This window comes from Anolis carolinensis, chromosome 2, assembly GCF_035594765.1.
Source record: "Anolis carolinensis isolate JA03-04 chromosome 2, rAnoCar3.1.pri, whole genome shotgun sequence".
In the NCBI taxonomy this organism is placed as follows: Eukaryota; Metazoa; Chordata; class Lepidosauria; order Squamata; family Dactyloidae; genus Anolis; species Anolis carolinensis.
In genome coordinates this window covers 154,482,819-154,499,193 of record NC_085842.1, presented here as the reverse complement: position 1 = coordinate 154,499,193, position 16,375 = coordinate 154,482,819, and positions in this window count along the sequence as shown.

Sequence of the window (16,375 nt, the reverse complement as noted above, 5' to 3'; positions counted from 1 at the left end):
CTCCACTGTAAGATGCAAACCACTATATGAACGATGTGAGCACATGTAGCTGACCAATCGCAGCACCACAACGCTGGGCAGACATGCTGTCTCGGTTATTTAAGATCAGAATGTTCTCTGTGACTCTGTTGACTGCTGCCTCAGCTCTCACTATGCCGGACTGAGAATTAGTAGAGATGGGAGGATGTCTACTCTTTCCGTTTTGATTGGCTGTCAGCTGAAATCAAGAGTCTGTCTGTAATGTCAATTCAGTTTAAGATTTATTTAGATCTGTTTTCTGCTAGGTGTTCTAAAGGAGGCATGCACTGGGCATAGCCCTGGTACATTTACAAATAGAGGAACGTAATAGAAATGAGATGAGGTCCGAATCAGGGGATGCATTTACACTGCAGAAGTCATACAGTGTGACACCACTCCAATTGCCATGGTTCAATGCTAGGGAATCCTGAGGGTTGCAATTTGATGGCACTAGCATGCTTCTGCAGGGAAGGCTTGCAAAACCACATCTCCCATGGCTCCATAGCATTGAGCCATGGCTGTTAAAGATGGTGCCATTCATTATATTGTATAGATGCACTCAGGGTTTCTCTGAATTGTTTAATTGCTGGAGGCCTCTTCTACACTGCCCTATATCTCAGAATCTGATCCAAGTTTATCTGTTTATCCCAGATTATATGACAGTGGAGACTCATATAATCCAGTTCATAGCAGATAATTTGAGATCAGTTCCTGGGATATAGGACAATGTAGATCCAGCCTGAGATTTTGATAGGACAAACTGGGAGTAGCAAGTAAAGATGTCAAAAGCTAATAATTCTGGATTAATATCAGGATTTCCTCCTGGCTCTTTTATTATTTATTTATTTATTTATTTATAGTATTTATATTCCGCCCTTCTCACCCTGAACGGGACTCAGGGCGGATTACAATGAACATATATATGGCAAACATTCAATGCCATCAAACAAACAACATACAGTATAGACACACACAGAGGCATTTAACATTTCAGCTTCACGATTCCGGCCACAGGGGGAGCTGTTGCTTCACCATCCTCTAGTGACTGTACTTCCTCATTCCTTTTCCAGCATGTTGCTAGCAGTTTTATGGTATTGTAAATTAGTTAAATTGGCCTCCCGCATAAAGCGTACCTAAATTTCCTACTTGACAGATGCAACTGTCTTTCGGGCTGCGTAGGTAACACAGCAAGCCAGGCTATTTAATGGTTGGGGGCTTAATCCGACCCGGGCTTCAAACTCATGACCTCTCAATCAGTAGTGATTTATTGCAACTGGTTACTAGCCAGCTGCACCACAGCCCTGTACTCATTAGTTTTTACACCATCTTATGCCTTAATTATGGGGTTTTTTTGGGCAGGAATCTGGCTCTACTTTAGAAGAGAGTGGTTTGAATTCCTTAGAACTTGCCTAGCGTGGTAAGACACCGGCAAATTTCACAATAAGCAAAAGGCAACTTTACCTGTATGTTAATCTAATACAGTGGTTCTCCCGGATGTTTTGGCTTTCAACTCCTGGAAATCCTAACAGCTGGTAAACTGGCTGGGATTTCTGGGAGTTGTAGGACAAAACACCTGGGGACCCACAGGTTGAGAACCACTGATCTAATAGAAATACTGTGGGAAACTGAGCAATAACAACACACACAGCACCCAAAATGGAAAAGATGAAAGCACAACTGTATGGCCCACAGCAATAAATTATTCGATTGCTTCTCAACCTTTTTCTTTTCAGGCAAAAAGAAAACTGGGCTGTTCTCCTAGGGAGGAAAGAATAAACATGATTCATTCTCCCAGGCAACTAGTGATGTCACTTCCTGGTTGCTGTGATTACAAGCCATAAAATCTACTGGGGCTTCATTAAAAATAGCAACTTAATACATCTGTCAATCCTTTTAATTAGGAAATGCAGACAAAAGTGCATGTATGCCTCATGTTTGTTAATGAAAGCAATAAATTCTGTACACAAATGAAGTTGCCACCAAAAACAATGTTCTCAGAGAAGCAGATAATATTTATTTCAGGTTGAGCAGAGACACGAGTATATACAAAATAACAATGTAAGAATATTTCTGAAAGGCAGTGGAAACTTGCTATAGGAGCAGTGCAAGGGGGTCTCTGATACAGCATTGCAATTTAGAATGTTTCTTTTCAGTACAGTTGGTCCTCTGCAGTCTTAGATTCTGTCATCCATGGCTTCAAAGCATTCCATACATATGTCTATACAGAGGGTACCATAAAATATATACATATTTTCAGAAAGGGAAAAAACCCCTCTGTATCACTCTATATATACCAATAACAAACAATGAATACAAGTCATTGTATTGTCAAAGGCTTTCATGGTTGGAATCACTGAAGTGTTGTGTGGTTTCCAAGCTGTATGGCCATGTTCTAGCAGAATTTTCTCCTTATGCTTCACCTGCATCCATGGCTGGCATCTTCAGATCTTCTCAAGATGCCAGCCACATATGCGAAATGACAGGAGACAATGCTACCAGAACATGGCCATACAGCCTGGAAACCACACAACACTCAAATACAAATCATGTTTGACTTCTGCACTTACAAGAGGTGCAGCATCTCGTTCACATTGTTTGGTAGACTTCTGTGGCAGACATGTAAACTTTTCCAACATCATAACAGAAGAAGCAGGACTTGTTGCTTATGTGAGGTCTCCTAGATTTTCCCTTGTACACACTATTTATAGTACCATGTGTCTCAAACTTTTTATGAATGCATGTAATTGTCAGGCATGTTGAAGGTTATGCTATATACTCACACTTTCACTCTCATTATACTTCCACACCATTCTCAAATTTCAAATACCACTACAAAATGGTCTTGTGCTTCTCGAATGACAACTCCTAACTATCACTTGGTGATGCTAGCATTCATTTGACTAACATCATATTTTGAGTGAGCATCATACTACACATGCTACCATAATTTAATTCAGATTCAAAAAAATAATACATATCTTAAAATTTTATCTTCAAATGCATATACATTTTTTGGCATCACCGGTATATCCCAAAAGTAAACCTTACTATTTTATATAATGGTTTTTACAATGCTGCTGGATATAATTAAATTTGAAAATCCATGGATTTTGGTATCCATGTGGGTGCCTGGACCCAAAGCCTAGTGGATACCAAGGGCCATCATCACAGTCTTGCTTGGTAAGGACATGAGAGAGAGCCTTCTCAGTGGCTGCTTCCACTCTCCGGAATGATTAAAATATTGTTTATAAAATTATTTTCAGGCTCTGAGAATCAGATTTATATGAATTTCATGTTTAGACTTGGGTCCCATCTCCAAGATTTCTTATGCAAGTATTTCAAAATGCAAAAAGATTCACAAATGTAAGTCACCTCTGGTCCCAAGCATTTTGGACAAGGGACACTCAACCTGTATTGCAATAACTGGCACTATATACAGTCAGTAAATGAGGACTTCATTTAAAGAAAAACAGTATTGCTTAGGTATATTTGTATTCATGTTAATAGCATTTCAAGATAGCACCAGTGATGCCATATCTTGTCTACATAATTATTTGCAGAAATCCTTTGTTCAACATGTCACCTTTTCTCTATCCATAAATCCTTCAAGAACACTCACTGACATTTGTTTTGGAAGCTGTTATTGACATGACTTGTAGCTTGTCATGAAAGTAGATGAAGCATTCAGTGTATCTTTTCATTTAAGGAATACAGTGGAAATAGCAGATGATTGAGGGTAACAGAAGGCAAGAGGGAGAATTCAATGCATAGAAAACAAGAAAGTGAATGTACTTCTGAGCAAAATTGCTAGGGATCTTCACTGACACCAGAGATAACACAGATGCCGGGCAACACAGCCTATGTGAGCAAATTGAGAACCTGAACAACCTTGGACTATGATATTGGATGGAGAGTGCGGATGAGCTCCCTCTATCAGCTCCAGCTCCATGCGGGGACATGAGAGAAGCCTCCCACAAGGATGGTAAAACATCAAAACATCCGGGCGTCCCCTGGGCAACGTCCTTGCAGATGGCCAATTCTCTCACTCCAGAAGCAACTCCGGTTGCTCCTGACACAAAAAAAAAAAAAAATCTTAAAATTGATTTTAAAGTCTGATATGTTTTTAGCAATTGATTTTTAATGTATTAAGTTATTTGCTGTTACAGTAGAGTCTCACTTATCCAACGTTTTGGATTATCCAACGCATTTTTGTAGTCAGTGTTTTCAATACATCATGATATTTTGGTGCTAAATTCGTAAATACAGTAATTACTACATAGCATTACTGTGCATTGAACTACTTTTTCTGTCAAATTTGTTGTGTAACATAATGTTTTGGTGCTTAATTTGTAAAATCATAACCTAATTTGATGTTTAATAGGCTTTTCCTTAATCTCTTCTTATTATCCAACATATTCACTTATCCAACGTTCTGCCGGCCCGTTTATGTTGGATAAGTGAGACTCTACTGTATATGTTTGTTTGGCATTGTTGCCGATTCATATGTGAGCCGCTCTGAGTTCTCATTGGGGTGAGAAGGGTGGGGTAAAAATATGGCTAAATAAATAAATAAACAAATAATAAAATCCAGATCACTTAAAAATCAAGACAGTTCTGGTCTGAGGAAAAATTGGCTGGACATAGAACTTCAGAACATTCAGACTTTCTGAAGACTGCTTTACCGTCTCTTTCCTTCTCAGTGTGATTAATCTTTGCAGGTTCTCTACAAGTGGAAAATCCCAGCACAGAAGAGCAAGGCAGAGGAGGGGCGTGAAGCTGAAAGGGCTGTGACTGATAACTCTGCTTTCAAACTAGAGGATAATTTAGCCATGCAGTAGAGCAAAGCAGAACAATGCATCTCTGAAGCTGTTTCAAACATTTCATTGCAATGAGTTCATAGTCTGCCTGCTTATGAGAAGCAAAAGAGTAATTTTCCCCAGTTCGTAGTTATTTTTTTCTTTGTGACCTCTTTTATTCTTTTTCTTCCTTCAATAGCAATCCTTTACTAATATCCAGTTCAAATGATTTGATACAGTGAATGTGATAAGGAATCTTTATCACTATTCGTCACTCTTGAAAAAGAGTTAAACTCCTGACATAAAAAATAGCAATAAAAAAAATGGTTGAACATTTCAAATTTCTGGCGCTGAACTTAAAGTGGTTATTGCAATGCAAAGAAACTTCTAAAGGGAGAATAGAGCAACATGGCAAATGGATGCTAAAAGAAAATAAAGTTTAAACAAGATGCCATTGGCTCTAATTATGTATTGAATTTCTCCTAACTCAATTAAAAGATGCTGAAATAGCACCATGGTTGTGTAACCTTGACATTTGGGAGTTGGGTTCAAAACTGGGAGGGAATTATATTCTAACCTCCAAAAAAAAAAAAAAAACAATCAACTGCTCTTGTAGATCTTTCCTCATGTAATAGAATGAACAGCAACATGTAGTTTCTTGGGGTGCTCAGATTACACCTTAACCTGTAATCATTGCAACAGCCCTAAAAGTTAGGCTGGAATTATTATCCCCCTGCTGTTAATACCGAAATTGTGTTGAATCAGTAATAGAATGAAATACATATGATTGCAAATAACTATGCAGAGCACTGGAAGAATAATTAAAAAAATCTCCCTTTCACCTCTAAGCGTTTTGAGAACAATTCAGTCAAACCTTGCAAATAAACTTGCTTCTAATCCTTTGAGGAATGCCTCTTGGAACCATGCAGAAGTTTTGCTTTCATGTAATACCAATAGTCTGAGGGTAATAAATATTGGGTAAATTCTTGTTTTTAATGCCAAAGGCAGATAAGAAGTAAATCCCCCTCCAAGCTTCATTCCATGAGGTTCTGAGATTTGAGAGATGGCAAGGGAGATCGATGGCTTTTTGAGCAATTCCTGCCCATTCTTTATTTGTTGTGTGGCCGAAAAACAGGCATTTAATCTGTGCATATTTTGGCACCTTCTTCTATGGAAACTTCACAGATTTGAGTATATCTTGCATGCATCAACCATACTTCTATATTACTATAATAATCATGCTATTCAAACTGTACTTTTAATAGCATCAGTAGTGGCTCCTGTTCTTTTTTATGAGCTTGCTTGCTTGTTTCCAGAGGTTGTTTTTGGCCAACTGATGGAATAATGAGGCCATACAAGAAGATGAGTTAAAATATGGTTGACTTCATTTAATCTGTTACCTATTTAAATTTTTTATTTGAGATGTGCTATTGAGGGTGGGGGGGGGGAGCAGTTTGGGCAGTTGTTCTTTTGGAGTTGCTCTTCCTCAGCTTCCCCTGGGAGAAAACCCCTGAGCCTTTGAGAGGATAACTCTGTTTCCAAACTCTGGATTGCTCCCAGGCTAGCCATCTGCTGGAAGACCAACCCAGGGGTCCCAACCTTGAGGCTGCATGACTTGTGGTGAAGACAAAACCCCAAGACCAGCTCCAAGGATAATCTCTTTCCCATCTCTCCAGTCACATGACTTGCAAGCTCTATCCCAGAATCCTATCCCGCAACAAATATGTGCCATAAATGCTAACTGAATTCCCCCTTTCTTCCTCCAGTATCTGCCAAATAGTGACCTATTTAGGAATCCACCCTAACCAATTGTCCATGCTCCTGTGATAAGCACCCTCCTCCACATACACACACACACTGCAAAAGGGGTACAAAATCTTACCTAGACCTGAAGCGACAAGTGGATGTACACTGTGTCAGAAGCAGGAGGGTGCCCTATCCAGTTGGCTCAGGTGCACCATCTGCTAGAAGTAAGGTAAGTGCCAATCGAGGAAAGACTATTTTCACTGAGCAATTACTGCTTGTATGAATCTCAACATATTTAAAACATTAGTAGTAGGTAAAGGTTTTCCCCTGACATTAAGTGCAGTCATGTCCAACTCTGGGGGTTGGTGCTCATCTCCATTTCTAAGGCGAAGAGCCAGCATTGTCCATAGACACCTCCAAGGTTATGTCGCCGGCATGACTGCATGAAGAATCATTACCTTTCCATTGGAGTGGTACCTATTGATCTACTCACATTTGCATGTTTTCAAACTGCTAGTTTGACAGAAGCTGGGGCTAACAGTGGGTGCTCACTCCACTCCCTGGATTCAAACCTGTGACCTTTTGGTTCTCAAGTTCAGCAGCTCAGCAGCTCAGTGCTTTAACACACTGCACCACCAGGGCTCCATTTAAAACATTAATCTCCACAAAAGCTGGCAAACAAACAAGCAAACAAAACAAAACAATAATAGCACTCTGTGCAATCACTGTGATACTCTTTTTTATATTCCTGTTTCTGTTATTATTGCAAGACGAAGGAGAGTACAGGCTTGCTGGGACACAGTGGTCCTATATAAGTATTAAAATCTGGTTAGATGCTGGCTTGAGGTAGGGGTGTACACAAAACATAAACCCCAATGGTACTGACACATGCATCCAGCAGGGAACAGGATATTTAAAAACTCACAAGAGTTTTTCAGAGTAAGACATAAAACCCACTGAAGCCAATCACCGTATATCTCATGCAGAGCAGGAAGCAAAGACCAAAATGGGGAGCAGTTGTGAGGACAGGGCTACTGGTGAAGCATTTGGGGGAAGAAACCAGACAGCTTGGGCCAGAAGGGTAACAAACTAACTCCAGGGAAAACCACAGCTTTCCCATGGAAAAATTGCTTAACCTTTCTTGTTTTGCCCTGCTTTTGTCTAGTACTGATTCTCATTGGACAGAGTGCATCCTTCCAGAGAAGATAAGGAGAATATTATTTGAAAGAATTGTGAGGCTTCATAGCAAGACTTGGGATGAAATTAGGCTTTGAATGCAATAGTGCATTATGTAACATATTTTTAATTCAGGCTTTGTGTTAGGCAAAATAGCAGAGAACACTTCTTAATATGTAGAATACCCAAGGTACATCATAGCAAGCTCCTTTATTTGAAATAAATTGAATAAAACTGGTCTGGGTATCTCTCTAATTGCAGGGTCATTTATTTCTAAATGAATGTTAAAAGCAGCTACATCTGCACATGACATACAGCCATGTTTCAACACAGAATATAAGATATTTATTTTTCAACTAGGCTTTAAAGTTATTATATACTGTTTCTCCAGCATGTTCCACAATACAAGATGCTTTACAAAACTTTTGATCAGGTCCAGCTTGTTACAGTATCACTTCCTGTTATTATTTTTGTTGTTATTCTTATTTTGAAAATACATTAACATTATAAACAAACAAACAAAATAAAAAAATCTATATATACTAACAGGGTCAAGTGCAGAATTACTATAGGAATTATTGAAACTTGTTTATACACATCAGAGAAAATAAAAATGTTGAGCCTTGTTCCCTGCAATTGCTAATCAGTATGCCCTGACTCCACTTTGTGGTAAGAAAGGTGTGCTAGAAATCATGATTTCTCGAAATTGAATTATACCCATCTTTCTGGTAGAAGCTAGTGCTAACATTAAGAGTTGTTGTATGTTTTCCGGGCTGTATGGCCATGTTCTAGAAGTATATGAGAGAATACTTCTAGAACATGGCCATACAGCCCGGAAAACATACAACAACCCTGTGATCTTGGCCATGAAAGCCTTCAACAACACACTGTTAAGAGTGATTAAAATAATTAGCTGATATATATGGATGTGTTAATGGATGGATGGGATAATGGCATCTCTCAGACAGTTCCCATTGAGTTCTTCAGGTGCTCCTTTCTACCGACACATAGAGCAGTGTGTGCCATGTGGCCTTTTTAGAATCTCCCAAGTTAGCCAGATATTTAGAGTGAAATCACATTAACTAACAAATTAAGCTTTATTCACTTGTTTATCAAATGTATTGGTTTCCAGAGTCACAGTCCAATAATCAAACTGCTATAGCATGTTGGCTCCAATACAGACTCTAGAGCTTCATAAATAGACCTCTATTGGAAACTGGACTTATCTCTGTATATTCAGCTAGCAAATATACCCAGCATTTACTGGATTGATGCAGATGATTTTGCTTATAATTTGAATAGAACAATGATAGCATTTTCAACACTTAATCCCTATACCATGTTGGACACAAAATTGACCCAAACAGAAATGTCCAGTATGTTTTTTAAATAAATAACCAGAAATTTAACATGCCTATTCTAAAGATATCCAAAATAGCTGATGGATCAGATTCAGGAACTTATACCGTTTGGTTCCTTTAGATAGCACGCGCCAGATTTGGTGACTGAACAGTCCTCCTCCTGCTCACAATCTGGGAGATGGTGATTACAATGGCAGTGGTGTGTTCAATCTGTTCTGAGTTTTAGTGTGGACTTAATAGGAGTTGTTGAGCCCTGTCCCCACAATATAGTCAGTACCTTGGATAGCTCTTTTAAATATTAGATGAAAACTGCAGAGCAGCTGCAATGTCTCTTTGGCATTGGAACAGAGTAGTAGCATAACTTTTGCAGATATCCTTTTTTCTTTCTTTTTTAAAAACAATATACAGTATAAGTATCTTAAATATCATCATTATCATCATCTCATATGTTCTTTTGTTTTCATAGGCAATGCCGTTGATCATAGCATCTGAGTATGTTATCTGGAAGGACAATTTGTTGCAGATTCAACCAAAAAACCCTAAAATCATTGTAGCTACTGCTCAAAAGTAGAAAAGATGTAGGCTAACTGAAAAAGGTTGACAATTACTACCCAAAAGAGTGGTCTTGAAAGCTCAGGACATAGTTTCACCTAAAAAGTACTTTGTGACTAATAACTTCCCAGAAAATAGCAGTTTCCCTAAATGTACTGTCATTCCTAGCCAAGGTGTGCTAAGGTGAGCCAGTACTTATTTTAGGATCTTTTAAAGGGCACCATGTCTGTATTATTTCTTACAGATTTCCGGTGCTCAAGAAACAGAGGGGAAAATTTTATACTTTACAGTCTGAAAATAGATCATCAGACATTAGATGATCATAAACATGTCATTATGTATAAAACTATGCTTTAAGATTTAAAAAATGTAGAAAAAAACAAAATGCCACACTGATAAATACTATTTAACACATTTTTCAGCTATAATTGTTCAGCAATTATTGGCACACACAAAGAATTTAAATGTGAAAGTAGCCAATAAATAATTGTCTGTTCCCTTTCCATATCTATCTAGTAGGACTGTGCACAGTTCTGTTTTTGAAAACAGGCTCTGGATGGTTCAGAGGATTTGGTTACAGAATCCATGAAAACGAGCCAGCCGAAGCCTTAGCTGGAACAGATCACATCCTTTTCTTTTCGGCTAATGGGGGCTAATAGGGACCAATGGGAATGAGCGAGCAACACTGACTTTACCTGAGATGGATACGGCAGCATGTGGACAATTTTTAAAATAAAGGTGTTGGTTTCCTATTTTCTAAGATAATGAAAATAGTTACTTTTTAGAATAGCCATGCTGGGGAATACAGGAAGAAGGGCATTTTCTGTTCCAGTGCTTCAGGTCCCCCATCTAAATTGCCATATAATGGAGTTTTATAATGCAGTTAGTATGAACTCATTTACTGCAGTTCAATGCATTACAATATGGTAGTGTAGATAGGGCCACAGTTGTGGAATTCCCTTATGAGGGATGTATGACAAACACATTCCTTCTGTGCTTCCAACCCAGAATATTTTTTTAATCGTCACTTAAAATGGTTTTTACTTGATTTTTCAATTAATATTTTAAAAATCTGTTTTATTATAAACAACCCTGAGGTGACTTGTTGAGCCAAAAGTAATTATGAATTCCTCTTAGCAATAAAGAATATAGAATATAGAATATATTTTCTGATGCTATCATGTATCATGCTTTGGGGAATGAAAAGCATTCTCTTCCTGTGTTTACATTGTTGTGCTAACATTTTCTCCCAAGGCAGAGTTGCCATTCTCTTGAGGTTTTGCCACATCTACCCAGTTGCCCAGGGCTGCTCTGGCAGTGCAGCTGGGTTAGGCAGGACCAGATTGGTGGAGATTGTGTTGTCGAAGGCTTTCATGGCCATGTTGCAGAAGTTATGGAACATGGCCATACAGCCCGTAATACATACAACTCGGTGGAGATTGCTGTGGCAGCAGAAGCAGGGCCATCCAACAGATGATGAGACAGTAGTAGTGCATCCTCATGCACAGAACAATCAGGTTCACAAGCCTGGCCAACATGTTATTTTTAAAATGTGACGTTGGCCTAATTTATTACCTAAAACAGTAAGAGAAGAAACAACATAAAGAACTGGTTGAAATTTTCCAAAATTTCTGGATCTCTGGTTCAATATTGTTTAAGGAGGGTGAGATGGAAAGAAGGTGGAGCCATCGGGTTAATTGATTACTTCTGAAAGTATTAATAACTCTTAAGCTGATTACAACTTGGAAAGAAGTATTAGGCCCTCTCTAGAAAACATGATTTACAAAAGCAGCAGAATAGTAGGAAGGAGCTGCTCATTGTAGTTTAGGGTTAATACAGCTAGTTCTATGAAGCATTGTTATTGTGAACAGATAGAATCATATCAAAATCCATCATCATTCCAAAATACATATCGAATCTTATTTTCTTAGGATCCCTAACATTGCTGATTCAACCTTTATCTCCCACTTGTGTCTAATGGTATTTCACCCCTCACCCCTCCCACACCCTCTGGGAACAATGCTTTCCTTCATTCAGATATTATTTTAGTTGATCAATCATAAAGAGAGAATTGTTCAGTTCTTTATATTTTGGTTTCATTTGACTTTATTTATCAGTCTTCTCCATTTCAGATCCCAGGTCTTCTTGATTTGACTTGATGTATAATTTGGTTCTCCTTTCAAGGATGTAATCCTGGAGCATAAAGTCAGCTAGGTATCCATACCATTTTTAACTTCCCACTTTCTTTGCTCTTTCCAACCCAAGGCCACAGTTGCTTGGGCAGCAACTATCATGTATTTTATAATTTTCCTCAATCCTTAATATTTTCGTTATTGCCTAGTTTCTGGGTGAAGAATTCTTTATTATTCAATACCAATTTATGTCCTATTAATTCTTCAGTTTCCTTCTTTACCTTGTTATAATTTTTTTGCACTTTGTCACATTCTCACCACATATGCATATCTCTTCTTCTTCTTCTTCTTCTTCTTCTTCTTCTTCTTCTTCTTCTTCTTCTTCTTCTTCTTCTTCTTCTTCTTCTTCAATCACTCAGTCGTTTCTGACTCTTTGTGACCTCATGGACCAGTCCACACCAGAGTTCCCAGTAGGATGTCACTGCCCCCAGCTCCTTCAAGGTCAAGCCAGTCACTTCAAGGATCCCATCCATCTTGTCCTTGGTCGGCCTCTCTTCCTTTTTCCTTCCATTTTTCCCAGCATCATGATCTTTTCCAAGCTTTCCTGTCTTCTCATGATGTGGCCAAAATACTTCATCTTTGCCTCTAATATCCTTCCCTCCAGTGAGCAGCTGGACATTAACATATGCATATAGAAGCCAAGTTCTCCACATCTGTGCCAACACAATTTTGTGATTTAAGTAGTTATATGAGCAAATTGAACTGGGGTTCTATACCATTTAGTCAGTATTTTCATTTGTGTTTCTCTAATCCTTATGTACAGTAGAGTCTCACTTATCCAAGACTTGATTATCCAAGTTTCTGGATTATCCAAGGCATTTTTGTAGTCAATGTTTTCAATATATCATGATATTTTGGTGTTAAATTCGTAAATACAGTAATTAATTACAACATAACATTACCGGATATTGAACTACTTTTTCTGTCAAATTTGTTGTATAACATGATGTTTTGGTGTTTAATTTGTAAAATCATAAACCTAATTTGATGTTTAATAGGTTTTTCCTTAATCCCTCCTTATTATCCAAGATATTCGCTTATCCAAGGTTCTGCCAGCCCGTTTAGCTTGGATAAGTGAGACTCTACTGTACTTGATTTTTTAATTGAATTGATCCATTATTCAGTGTCTGACTAATTGCTATTCAGGTCCTTTTTCCATATCTCGGCCAATGTTTATTTCAATTTATATTGTTTTCCAACTAATTTCTTGTATATAAAACCCATCAGGCCCATCTCCTTTTCTAATTTCCACTTTAAAATTTGGTCAAAATCTGTTTCTGGTCTATGAAGCATTTGAAGACTGCTGAACATGGCTAGTAGATGCTCAAAAGATCTATCAGCAAAGATATTTGAAATAGAGTTTGACAGGATCAAAACTTAGTTTCCTTTTTAAAGTGTTTATTTCCCTTTCTTTGTTTCAGAAGTGAGTAGTTGTTGTTCCTTGTTGTACATTTTGGCAAGTAACTTTTGCATTGTTTGCTATATTGTTTCATGCTTTTCCTTTTTTTGTTGCTTCTATTAAGGAGAAAAAAACTTGAGGCAGATACTAGCTCGAATACCTAAATGCAATCTGTTAACAACAATTACCCTTTGAAGGAGCAGTGGCATGATCTAAAAGTAGCAATGGTAGACAATTATGGACACAAGAAGTATCAAGAATTTCTCCACAGAATATGTGAAATCTCAAAATCTGAGCTGGAAGGATTTTAAAACACATTAAACCAATCCTGTCTTTTCTTTGGATATAAATTGTAATAACATTTAAGTGTCACAGCTTGATGTGAAAAAAGTGCCAAAACCTGTGCAGTTTTCAAATATTATTTGCAGCTTAGGATTTATTCTTTGCAAACAAACAAAAACCAAAAACAAAATGAATACATAAAAAACCAACATTTTTGCAAAGAAAAAAGTTTTTTATGTTAAAAATCCCCAGCATTTTTGGATGAGAAATACTGTTTTCTTTTCAGGGAACTTCTATTCAGAAACTGCTATTTTCTGCAGAAAAAAAATCAGATGATTTTTTTTTCAACAACAGAATATGTCCCACAGCAAAGATTCTCACTAATCTAGGATATTTTTTCTCAACATGAAATAATTCTTTGATTTTATTTTTTCATAATTTTGTTGTTTATTTTCTACCCTTTTCTTTTCATCACATCGTTGGTTTACACTCCCATTCTTCTTTCAGTTTAGAAAAGGAAGAGTGTGAAACCTGGGGAGGTTTTACACAGACCACTTTTCCTGTGATTAACCTTGCAATGGCAGATGCTGGATTGACCTGTGGATTGTTTAGACTCCAACCACTCCAGCAGCTGCCAAAGTGGGAGGGAGTCCTGCCCAGTGACGCCAAACTCAGCTGGTGCCACTCCACAACCACCCTGTCATTTTCTTTATTGTGGCAGCCAGCAAGAGCCACATGGCTAATTTTGGTCACCCATCACCTGAAATTATGTTGGCAGGAGGACAGTATGAAGTTGGAGAGGGAAGGGGAGGGAAAGTATCACCCCCTACTCTCACCCTTCCCTTTCCATTCACCTTGTCATTTTGGTCAGTTTCAGTCCAGGCAATAAGCAATTAGCATGATCCATGTCACACCCAATAGCTGCCATAACAAGGACAACAGGAGGGGATGGTGCATGCCATCCTGTGTCCTCAGGCCACCCAAGCATGTAAACAGTTGCAGGCAGTTTCATCTCAAAACTGATTCAACTGTTTACATGGCCCCGAAGTTGCATTTTCTTTCAGATTCTGGGGGAGAAAATGAAGCAACCTGTGACCTTGGTTAACATGATTCAAGGCTATGTCCAAGAGCATTGGCCATGTTAACCTGGATCAGCTCCATGCATCATTTAGTCACCATGGAGCTGATACACTGTCCTTTCATACTACATGGTCAATATATATCTGTCCGTGTTTTAGAAAATAATTAACAGTTATCACTGTTTTGAAATACATCCTCCTCGATGGATTGTCACCTTGATGTGGTGAGGGGCTTGCGTGTTGCAATGAACCTGAGGGCACAACCACGGGAGTCACACACTCCCAGGAGTGGCCACAGGGGAGGATCCAGACCAAGAACAATCCGAAGACCCTAAGACCTCAACGGCGGAGCAGGCGGAGGATAACATGGTACATGTTACAACGGCTGTGAAGGTGGAAGAAGGGTGCAACAGACTGAGAAGCCACTCTCGTTGTATTAATCACACCATTGCTGGGACCTCAATCTGTGAAGACTGTGTGTTGACCGGCCGTGCACTGACCTCCACACATTAAAAAAAATCATGCACAGGCATCTTCCAAGAAATGGAGGACCATCATCCTCGAACTACGAGGGATCGCCTAATAAGTAAGAATACATTATATGGTATAAAATGCTATGAAGTAGAAAACATAATGATTAGGTGAACATATCATCATTGGCAACCATTATTCTAATGGCTGGTCTAAAGGATGTGAATGTGTGTGTGTATGGGGGGTGGAATAGCCACCTCCTTTATTCATAACTAGAAATGTTGATAGGTCAAATGTGATATGCCGTATATCTCCTATTAGCTAAAACTAATAAATGCTGGGAGATTAACAGAGATAATGGTGATGATGAATGGAATGATTAACTTCTTCCACTGAAGTATCTATTTCTGGATCACTTAGGAGTGAAGCAGCAACAGAACTTGCCACCCACCTGACTGCTACTTGAATTTGCTGAGGAATAGTACCCCCTTTCAGTTTGCTGAGGGGGAGGCAGATATAAGATTTGCTCCCCCATCACTGAAATAATGAAACAGACAACCATATGGGAATAGCTATGGGCAACATTATTAACTGTTGCCTGTTTTAACTTTCTTCATGAACTGCAATAAACTCTGTGTGAGGGATGAACTTGATGTGGGATAAGCTTAGGCAGTAGGCTCCCTCCAACCAACTCCTCAGCTAACTTGGGCGAGGCAACTGAGTCCCTGAACCCAACTCTGCTTGAGTTGTTCCAAGGTGACCCTTTAGGAAAGCTGTCTTGAGCATTCCAACCGCAAGCCATGAGGCTTCACTGGGGTTAGAATTCTCATGCAGCTCCAAGGCCATTTCCGTTCACAGCTACCTTGGTTGCCCAAACATACAGGTATGTTCCTCATCTTCACCAAACACGGTGCCTTAGGTCACACCGAGATGAAACTCAATGCCAGATTCCTGCCACAGATTAGAGGCTTTGTCCTTATCCCCCACCAAGATGGCCAAAACAGCCCCAATAACCCCTTGCAGGTCATGAAGAAACTGTTGGTTGCCCTCTTCAGAGAAATGCCATCTCAAACAAGTCATGCCTATGGCAAGTGATATCCTTGAAGTGGATATTAAATCCTAACCCTCCATCCAGTGCTTTAAAAATTCTCAGTTCACTCTTTTCTGAGCCACATCCAATTTCTACAGATCATCGCCCCCCTGGCCACTATTGCCATGGGATGTGCCAGACAAACCAATTGTGTCTTAGGCTAAACCTCTCAAATACACTGCATATTGACTAATGCCTTCAGGATTAATGCTC